The following is a 10,857-nucleotide window of genomic DNA, read 5'->3' as shown; positions in this document are numbered from 1 at the left end:
AATAACGTTTGGAACTGAAGTAAAGTGATCCCGGATATTAGGAAGCAATTTCTCTTCCAAAATGCCAATATACACCTGAGCGTTTACTGTTCCTTGCACAAAGTGAAGCCCACCAACTCCTTGATCAGAAATACATCCCCAAATCATCTGGGATGCGGGATGCTTGACTGTGTGTTGAATGCAGTCGGGATGATATTCCTCTCCTTTGCGGCGAGGGTGACGCAATTTTTTTTTACCACCACTATAGCGTGAAAAAGCAAATTCATGAAAAAGTCTTTGAAACAATACAACTTCAGACTAAATCGCAATAAGGGAAATCGGGTGCAGTTGATACAGGGGTGATTTAATACACGGGCTTTAATTGTCGAACGTGAATATGCGCAGAGCAGAAAGTCTTATGAAGAAGTAATTGATTTATGCTGATTTGACCTAAGTAAGCAGGAGAATACGTCTTCTGCTTAAGAAGTATTGTAAAAAAAAATGTTTTTTTTTTCTCTTTTTTTTGCGCAGAAAAGTAAATTTTTATGATTTTCTTTCAACAGTTGTATAGGCTGTTTAAGTGATCATATCATCGTCATCAATATACTGCCGTGGGAAGGTAAAGGGCAGTAACTACACTGTTAAAAATTCAGGAAACGTTTATGGTAAATATTACTGTAAAATGGAGTGTTTACAGAACAGAAAAAATGTATAGTAAATTGTACCAAAAAAAATAAATAAATAAATAAATAAAAGATTGCAGAGCTAATTGTTACATCACGTGACTTACAGTACGAAGCAGAAAACACCGTATTTCCTGCGCTTAATGTGTCCCAATTGGTATGGTGGTCAGCAAATCCACCTGCTAATACGAAGGTACCGCGAAATCGAACCTGCTGCTCTCATGTTGCATTTTATTTATTCTACCGTAAAGTTTTACAGAAAATAGGATTTACGGTAAAAGTTACTGACAACAAAGATGCCAGTAGCTTTTGCCGTAAAATGTCAGGATTTTTTTTAACAGTGTATAATAATGAGGTTTTGAGATATTTGAAGAAACGTGTTTCTGATTCTCCACTAACGATAGTAAAGCTTAGGAATCTGACGTTCTTTTCGTGCTTTATTTTCAGCGTAAACTAAATACACATGTTTGTTCAAAAAAGCTTAAGTAAAACAGTTGAAAAAAAAAAATTTGCAGATATTGCGGTTTACATTCACAACGCAGTATACTACTGTGTTCCCCGAAAAGGAAACACGATTTTACCTAATAAAAAATTTGCTAATATTTGAAGCTTTCTTTTTTACAGTTTTTAAGTTAAGCTGTTGTTTGGATCGAGTTGATACATCACTCTTGGGTCAAACTGATGCTGAGTAAAATGTTTCTTCCTTTTACAAAATTGCTTAGAAGGCCACAAATCTCAAAGGAAGGAAACTCTTCTTAAAATATTTAAAAGAGCGTATTTCAGAGACCATACTTATGCTTTTATTAACTATACAAAATATTTACGTTTGTCATCTAAATCGTATTAAAATTAAAAAAAGAAAAGAAAAATTTCTTTAAAACCACTTTTTAAAACTTTATTTCGTTGCATAACAGTTTACCCATTTGCATAACATCTTGAACCACGTTAGGTATCAATGATACGTTTCTAATTTTATTAATTTTTTTTTTTCTTCATGTGAAAAAAAATCTGTCATCAAAGATATTGAAATCATTACTTGATAAAGGAAAACAGTGATTTTATTTACATGAAGTTTTATTTTGGTTCTTAACGTTAGTAACAAAAGTTAGAGAAATCAAAGTGCACAATGTGTATCAAATATATACCCGGTCTCCCTGGTATAAGCATTAATCAGGGTACGTACCATATTTGCACAGAAAAACTCGAGTACTTTTAGCGAATTCGCTTCAAAAGTTATGGATGTATGAATGAAGAAATAGAACCAAAGTTAACAAAGGTGATACAAGTCTGAGATATGCATTTAAAATTATTTAATTTGCAATGTTCCGGTTTAAGAATTACCTGCACATTTAACATTGTAAACAATCATTGATTGTAAATTTAATAGATATATATGCAAAGAACTAAACATGAAAAATATATTAGAAACCTTACAAATTAATATATATATATATATATATATCTTCAGTAAAGCAGATTATTGTGAAGCAAGTACGATTATTTAATTTACCTACCCTCAGCGACCACAATTTTACAATTTTTAAAGATACATAAAGAATAAAACTTAAAATAATTTAATAATTTTGAATCAGGATATTTAATTGGAGAAACATATTAAAGTTACTAATTTACATTCCTATAAAGCATAACCATTTATTTTCTACCTTTGGCATGAGGGGCTTTCAGCGAGACGCGTTTTATTACAACAGTTATGTGCTTGGTTTCTTAGGAATAAGTAAATCTAGAATTTTCCTGGCATGTTTGTACACAAACCGAATTTTCCAGGACTTTAAATCCTCGGAAAAAAATTCTGAACTCAAGGTGTTTCAAGGTTTTTTCAGGATGAGCACGTAAGGTGCAATTTAAGCATTCTCAGAGGAATTTAGTTATATTTCTGATAATGTATTACTAAGGTTGTGTTTTCGAAAAGAAACGGTCTCTGCATTCCAGTTAAAACAAGTCACCAAACGGAGAGGAATGTGGTTAATTTCCTAAGAAGTTTTAACTTGAAATTTTTTTAAAATAAATACTTGAGAATAGGATTGAAAAGATAAGATAAAATTATTTTTTAATTTATTTTCTTCACGTTTGCAAAAAAATCTAAAACTTGAGCAACAAGACAGACGAACAGAATTTGAAATAAGATAAACAATATGAAAACTATTTTAAACCAATTACATAAGATGCGTTACTTGCAGAACTTAGGTTTGTTTTCTCTCCGCGGCGGGTTAAACAGCATGATTTAATCATAATTAGTTTTAAAAAATAATTAACTTTTCTAAAAAAAAAATATTTTTCGAAATCAAGTTCCAGTTAAGAATCTTTCAGGAGCAAGCAAATAAACAAACAAAGGGGAAAAGAAAGGGAACGAGGTCCTTATGTCAGTTTTGATTTCGAAAATATGATTTGAATTTTTCAGAAATGAATTCCTGTTCATCAGAATGTTTTAAAAAATATGTTTTCTTTCAATCTCATATGGTCTCATTAATTCTATATGCTTATACTTATAGTTTAATTTTCCGTTTACTTCTATTTTGTATGTGAGTTTTTTTTTTTTTTTTAACAATAAAGAAAATTGCTCATTGATCTCACTACGACCGCAGCCTTGTGTAAGGAGTAAAGTATTATCTTTGTGACAGTCAAACTAGTCACATGACCCTTTTTGTTGAATATCGAATCCAAACTACGAAATCATAATTTTTATGTCCAAAATTAACCGTATTTTTTGAGACTTTTAAAAAAATTTTCGTCATAAACTTCAAGAATTAAAAAAAAAAAAAACATAACTTTCAAACTTTAACGCCAAAAATCTCGTCGTTTCTATCACGTCATTTAATCAAAAGAGTAAAATTTCACCTATGATGTCTTTTCATCTTAAAACAATCCAAATAATCCATGTCAATTCAAGAAAAAAAAACACTACCTTCATAGTCTCAGAATTTTTTTTACGTAACGTATGTTAAAATTATTGAAAATGTAAGTTATGTGCATATTCTGGTTTTTCCCCCAAAAAAATTCCTGCGTCAAGAGACAGGCTGCTAGAGATGGCGTTCCGGGCATCATTTCTCACTTGAGATTTTCGAAAAATCGTATTTACTACTTTAAATTCATCTCTGAAACGGTAAGACACATTTTTTGCCGTTTGTTTCATTGAAAATGCTATTTTTAGGAGTTTAAAAAGCTACACACAATTTTGAAATATATGATTAATTTTTTTCCCATAGTTTTTGAAAAAAAAATATTATTTTTTTTTTCAAATATGTTAATTTTGAAATTTTCTGATTGTTTTACAGTTGATCAGTATCATAAAGTACTACATTCATTGAAAAGAAGAGCTTCTACTTTTGAGTTTAACAGGCTTTAGAGGCATTTGAAAAGTTTTTAAGGAACTACGTAAATTCAGACTTCAAAATTCTCAATTTCATTTAGTAGCGAGATGCCAGTAGACACTTTTAGTTACACACCTTGCCCCTTTTTTATTTTTAGTTGTCGCTTCATCCAGAAATTTTATTTTTTATGAAAACATGAACGCAGTCTTTAGACGATTTCTCAGCCGAAACTTTTTTTTTTTACGTGCAACCGTTCTAAGATCTACCTTTACATATAGAGCTTCTGAAAAACCCTTATTTTTTTCAAGAACTCTATATATCAAAATACCTTTACCTTCAAATACCTTTAAAACCTGGGAAAGTCAAAAGTAGAAGCTATCTTCATTCAAAAAATATAACATTTAATGATACAGATCAACAGAAAAAACAAACAAAATTGTTTGATTTGCCGTTTTCGAAAACAATGCGAAAATTTATTTAAAAGTATTTGTTTTCAAAACACTGTGGGGAAAGAAAATCTACACACATGTTTTCAAAAGGTGCATATTGTTTTAAAGAGAAAATGATTCTCTTCCGAATAAAAAGAAACGCAGTAAAATATCAAGCACTATTCAGGAGAAAAAGCAGTTTGAAATTTTTGTCGAAAATCGCAAGTAAGAAATGGCAACCAGGTTGCTAAATTTGGCGGTATGTGTGTCTCGGAACAGACGTTTTGGGGAAAAACATAACGTGGTTCTAACTTACTTTTTCTGTATTTTAATATGCGTTACATTAGAAAAATACCGGGACTATCAAGGCTTCCCTTGCATAATTTGACATGGATTCTACCATAACTCAAAAAATTTGTAATTTTTCGATTTTTCAGCACATGCAAATTTTGAGAATATACCTCATCTTTTGCAACACTGATTTTGTTGTCTGAAATCACAGTTAAATGATAATAAGGTAGCATTGGCATAATTGCAACCTCAACTAATGGAGAAACTATTGCGCTTATACTTGAAAATCGAAGTAAGCTTGTTTAGTTCTAAGCGGAGCTTTTTCTTTTTTCTTTTCTTCATTTGTCTGCAATCCGGCTTAATTTAAACATGCCTAAAAAAAAATCTTGAAATAAAGCAAAAAATCACCATCAAATCTTCACGAAAAAAAAAAGAATAAAAATAAGGTGCAAATATTTACCGTTTACAGAATAAAAAAAATCAATAAATCAGAAAAAAAGTAAATAAATAAATAAATAAAATTAAACTAACAAATTTTTAAAAGCTAGCAATAGAATAATTCTATATTGCTTTTTTAAAAAATAAAACTGCTTGTAATTGTCGGGCGAAATATTTCTCAATGTATATCTAAACTTCTACAAACTATCTATCACTGTATCGTGAAAAATACAGCTACTATATATGAAATGTTATGTACAGTTAAGTCTATATATAAGAAAGGCGGTACGTTCACTTTGTAAATAATTACTCTTTTCTTTGCTCTTTTTTTTTCTTTGGTCAAAATCTTATTTACCGCAGCTTTTAAATTATTTTTCCTTTCTTCTATCGTACTAATGTATAAGTCTCTCTCTAGCTTCTTCCTTCTTGAGACATGCTGTTTTTCCTTCGTGAACAGGGCAAATTTAATGCAAGCGCTTAATTGGAGTAGGATCAGAAAGGCATTCAGGTTCTTTAGTAGGGTCTGGGTACACTGTTAAAAGTTCAGGAAACTTTTATGGTAAATATTACAGCAAAATGGAGTATTTGCAGTAGAGAAAGAAATTACACAGAACATTGTAGCGAAAACAATAAACGATTACAGTACCAATTGATGCACCACGTGACTTACAGTGCGAAGCACATAACCCCGTACGTCCCCTCACTCGGCGAGTTCCAACTGGTGTGGTGGTTAGCAAAGCCGCCTGCCAATACGAAGGTTCCGAGTAACTCTGATTTATTCTACCGCAAAATTTTACAGTAAAATAGGATTTTGCGGAAAAAGTTACTGGCAAAAAACATCATCGTCAAACACATTCTAAGTGGAAGATTCTTCATACGTCTAGTGTGCCTTGAAAGGCTTACCACTGACCGGTCATTGTGTGATTTGGAAGACTTTTCATTCAAATTTTTGTATTTAGGTAAGAAAAAGCATGTGAGCAATGACACATACCTTAAAAAAATCGTTACTTTAAAGCTTTTACCTAACAGTTGAATCTTTGCTTCATTTAAACTCAAAATAATAATAATAATAATATTTAATGTGACTGTAAATAGAGTTGAATCTTTGATTTATTTCAACTCAGAAAAACAACATTTAATGTGGGCATATCACCCTCTTCAGTAATCAGTTGGGCAAATAGCCTGTAATCAGACAGGGAATTTATCCTTTTTGTCAAGTTTTATTGCCATACCACCTAGTTATTTAACAATAAGTCACCGCCCCGTAGCCAGGCCCAAGACAGGCTGTCTGGTATATTGCATCTACCACCTAATGTTCAAACATCAAGACAATATGACCGCAATCAACGACAACAGTCTTATTCTTTAAATCAGTGGTTCCCAACCGTTTTTTACCCGAGGGCCGCATCTTACATAAAAATAATTCTCACGGCCCATCAAATACATTATAGTTCAAAATATTTAAGCATTTTCTTAATAATATTTCAACATATGGAAAAGGAAAGAAAATTGTAATTTAAGAATTGTTGTTATCTTTACTTAATACTTATTTTATTGAGCAATCTCGATTGCTGATTGTTTTCATTTGACCGTCCCTGATGTTGTGGTTCCTTTTTCAGCTTGGACCAGGGAATTCTGCAGCACTGCCGCCCATCGGCCTCTGCAGGCGCGCCTCCTGTGGTCCTGTGACACCTGTCCCCCGGAATCTGGTGGCTTGCATATCCTAGACACACGCGCGCTCATACATTCACACACACGCTCGCGTCTTTACAGACATACACAATGTCACAAATTTATGCTGACACACACACACCCGTCTTTAAACACATACACATAGGTCTACGCACACACACAAGCCTAGCCTACACATGCACGCACAAACACCTACATACACACAAACACACAACTATACACACGTAACCACTCAGGAGGAGGGCAGGCTTGAGGGGACAGAAGCCGTTTCTAGAAACAATAACTCCAATGAGTAGGGTTCTGCCGAAAATCGTGATTGCGAAAAACATAATTTGAACTGAAAATTTCAGAATTCAAATTATTTTTTTAAAAATTATCTTTATCTGTTTTTCAGAAAGCATTCTCTGATTATTATTTGACTCAAATTTGTGACATTGTCACTATGGTGCTTTTCGATCTGTAACATTGAACAAAACAACGGGCCACACGGATCAGCTTCGCGGACCGTATGTGACTAACGGGCCGTAGGTTTGTGCTTCAGTGTAATATGACTTTTAAAAATTTTCTTGTTCTGAGGGGACTAGTCCCTAAGGTATTTATTTAGTGACCCGGACGACCTGGCTCCCGGGCTTTGTCGAACTTTGCGTTTCCTACATTGTAAAGAGAGACCGCTTTTCCTGAAATGTCTCTGATGGGAGAGAAGTAACAACTATAGTTTTTATTTAATTTTATTAAAATTTACATTTATGGAGCTTGGCAAAACACATTACTGTGCGTAAATTGATGCTAATAATATAAAACCGAAGAGTTTGTTTCTTTGTTTGAACGTGCTACTCTCAGGAACTCCTGGTTTGAATTGAAAAATTCTTTTTGTGTTGAATAGTCCATTTATTGAGGAAGGCTCTAGGATATAATTTACAAAGATATTAATTAGAAAAAAGTTATTTAGTGTTTTATGTGATTTTTTTTTGCAGTTTTTAGTACTTTTTAACCCACAGAACCCAAACCATTTGCCCCAGAAAAATATTCTTTGCCCTAAAATGTAGGAAATTTAATTTTAAGTATGATGTAAAAAAAAAGGTTTTGCAAATAAAGCAATTTTTGTATTTTTTATAAATTTTTGAAAAAAAAAAAAAACTCTTTTTGTTCGCATTTTTTTCCTTAGTTTAATTTTTTCTAAACTCATCTCGCAAAAAGTGTAAAGGCATCTTTTCTAAAATTTAACTGTATAATCGTAAAAACATTTCACCCTTTTCAAAACTAAACTAAACTAAACTAAATAAATAAGTAAAAAATACGCAATAGGTTTTTTTTTAAGAATTTTTTTTTTTTAATGCGGAGCACGGCACGACTTCCAAGCACAGCCGAAGTTTTAGCAATCTTCAATTTACAATGATCATTGGCAATGACGTCATGGCCACGTGATCCAACTGCAGTTCTTGCTTTTGCTGCTATTTTTTCCATTTAGGAATTTAATTCACTTCTCCCCCCCCCCCCCCCCCCCGACGCTTTGATGTTGTTATTTAAAGTTACGTATTTGTGTGAATTTGATTCAATAAAAGTACCACGAGGAAAAGATAGCTATTATTTTGGTGCTATTTTAACTAAGTAAATAAAACGCGCGATTTTTTGCACAATCTTTGTTTTATGTACATAGAAAAAATGGTTAACTACCATCATAAGTAGATATGCATAGATCGTATAGATAGATCGATAGATAAATATAGCGTTCGATATAGGTAGATGGTCAGTAAGAGATAGATAGGATTTAAGGAACTTCAACCGGTGATCAATGCCCCCCCCCCCGACTTATAAATAATAAAGCATTCACATGAAAGTGGACGTGCTTTTGTTATTTTGCTGCAAAATGGGTATTGAGAGTCCCCCCCCCCCCCTCTTTGAGGCTGCTTGCATAAAAATGATCTTTTTATGTGTTTCGGCGAATAGATTTAAATTTCAAAAGGACTTTAATTGTTTTTTTGAAAAGGTGTGTACGCATTTTCGTTATTTATTTTTCTTATTTAAACCCCACCAATCACCCCCGTACCAACCCCGGTGAGGATTTAACCGGATGTTGTGATTTTGGGATCAGTTTACGAGCGACACTCGTTTGAACAATTTTGATGTTTACAGAAACCAATCATAAGCAATAAAACAAACAAAGTGTACAAGTGAAGAAGCTAAATAAGACTGGGATGGCTGGTAAATACAATGTAAATGGCAATTTTGAAAGTTTTTAAGATGGACATTTAAAGTCATCTGCTTGAGATGACCCCCTGCCCCTGCGCATTTTAGCTAAAGAAAAATTATCATTTCACGTCAGAAGGAGGGGAGGGGGATTTTTTTATCAACGGACTTCATTTAAAATCTTAGCACGGGCATCGCCGTGCGGGTACTGCTAGCTCGGAGTAAAATAATAAATGAACTCTGTAAAACGTAAGATAAATAGATATCTTTGTGCTGAACAGTAAAGTAGGAAATAACAACGTAAAAAAAGCACAAATTGCAGATTACTGCAGTGTCGGATGTCTTTTCATCCATAAGCGATTACTTTGCAATGAAAAAGGCGTTCCCTGTAGCGCCGAAACACGTGTCTGTAGTAATCTGCAATTTGTGCTTTTTTGACGTTATTTCTTACTTTTCTGTAAAACGTGTTTCCTTACTCGAGCAGTTTGATGACAAGGAAAACAACCTTCCGTCGCTTTCGTATATTGTAGGTTCCAATTAGAGAAATTTATTTAGGAAATTTTTTTACACGTGTAGTTTTTCTGCTGGATGCGACAAGAACTAATTATTAAGTAATGAAATGGAAAAAGAGTAATTCTGGTTTAAATAGATAAATCTGCGGGACATTGGAACGATCATCATTTATATCAAAATTCTATTTGTTACTAACTTAGATCATACACTAAAAGTTTCACTTTCCTTTAATTATTATTAAATTAATTGTAATTATTATTAGAAATCAGAAGAAAAATGCAGTACTAATCTATTCAAGTCACTTCTTTGTACACTACCACTTCTAAAAAAATGCCCACCAGTACATTCTGTATAATTGTGAAAAATAGTTACTTGGCTTTTAACAAGACGATGTATGTAAGTTAGAATTACTCTAGAGACCAGGGGCGCCCACAGGAGAGGGGGGGGGGGTATGACGCAAGTTGCGCCATCAAAATGGAGGGAAGGATTTAAAAAAAATTAAATTTATTTATTTGATTTTATTCATTCTATTTATATTTTATTTCATTTATTTATTTAGTGTGTGTGTGTGTGTGTATGTATGTCGAAAGTGAAGCACAGAACCTTTCTAATATAATAATAATAATAATAATTAAAATAAATAAATAAATAAAAATGTTTAAAAAAATTAATAAAACAAAAAAGAGAGCTAACAAAAAAAAAAAAAAAATAAATAAATAAAAATAAATAAAAGAGGGAAAGAGGGTTGAGAGAAATGGAAGGGGAGGGGGGATTTGCTCCATTGAACTTGGGGGGGGGGGATGGGCATGGGCAACCCTGCTAGGGGCTGTCCATAAATGATGAGACACGTTTTATCAACATATGTTACTCCCTCACCCCTTTATCAGAGTTTCACTCTTCATCTTGCACCTTCCCTTCCCTTGTTATACTGTAGTTCGTAAGCATATTGTAATAAAATAATGTGCGATGCCGTACTTTTTGTTACACCCCCTCCTCATTGTCACAAACTGTCACAATTTCATGACCCTCCCCTCCCCCACAAAGCGTGGCATCATTTGTAGACTGCCTCCTGATGAAAGTTCTCGGCTAACTCCTCAAATAGGCTCGTTTAGTTTGGAAGAATTTGTTCTCATTACTAGCCTCTAAAAACTAAGGTGCAGTCCATAAATGACGTCATACTTTCAAAAAACTTTTTGACGACTCCCCCCCCTCCCCCAACACTGTCTCACAATAGTCACAGAGTGTCACACTTCAGCTTAAGCCGTCGCTCTCCCTTGTCACATGACACACTATTTTCCATTAAAATATTTTTACAAA

The sequence above is a fragment of the Uloborus diversus genome, chromosome 4 (genome assembly GCF_026930045.1).
Source record: "Uloborus diversus isolate 005 chromosome 4, Udiv.v.3.1, whole genome shotgun sequence".
Taxonomy (NCBI): domain Eukaryota; kingdom Metazoa; phylum Arthropoda; class Arachnida; order Araneae; family Uloboridae; genus Uloborus; species Uloborus diversus.
The sequence above is the reverse complement of the archived record's forward strand: the minus strand, read 5'-3'. Positions refer to the sequence as shown.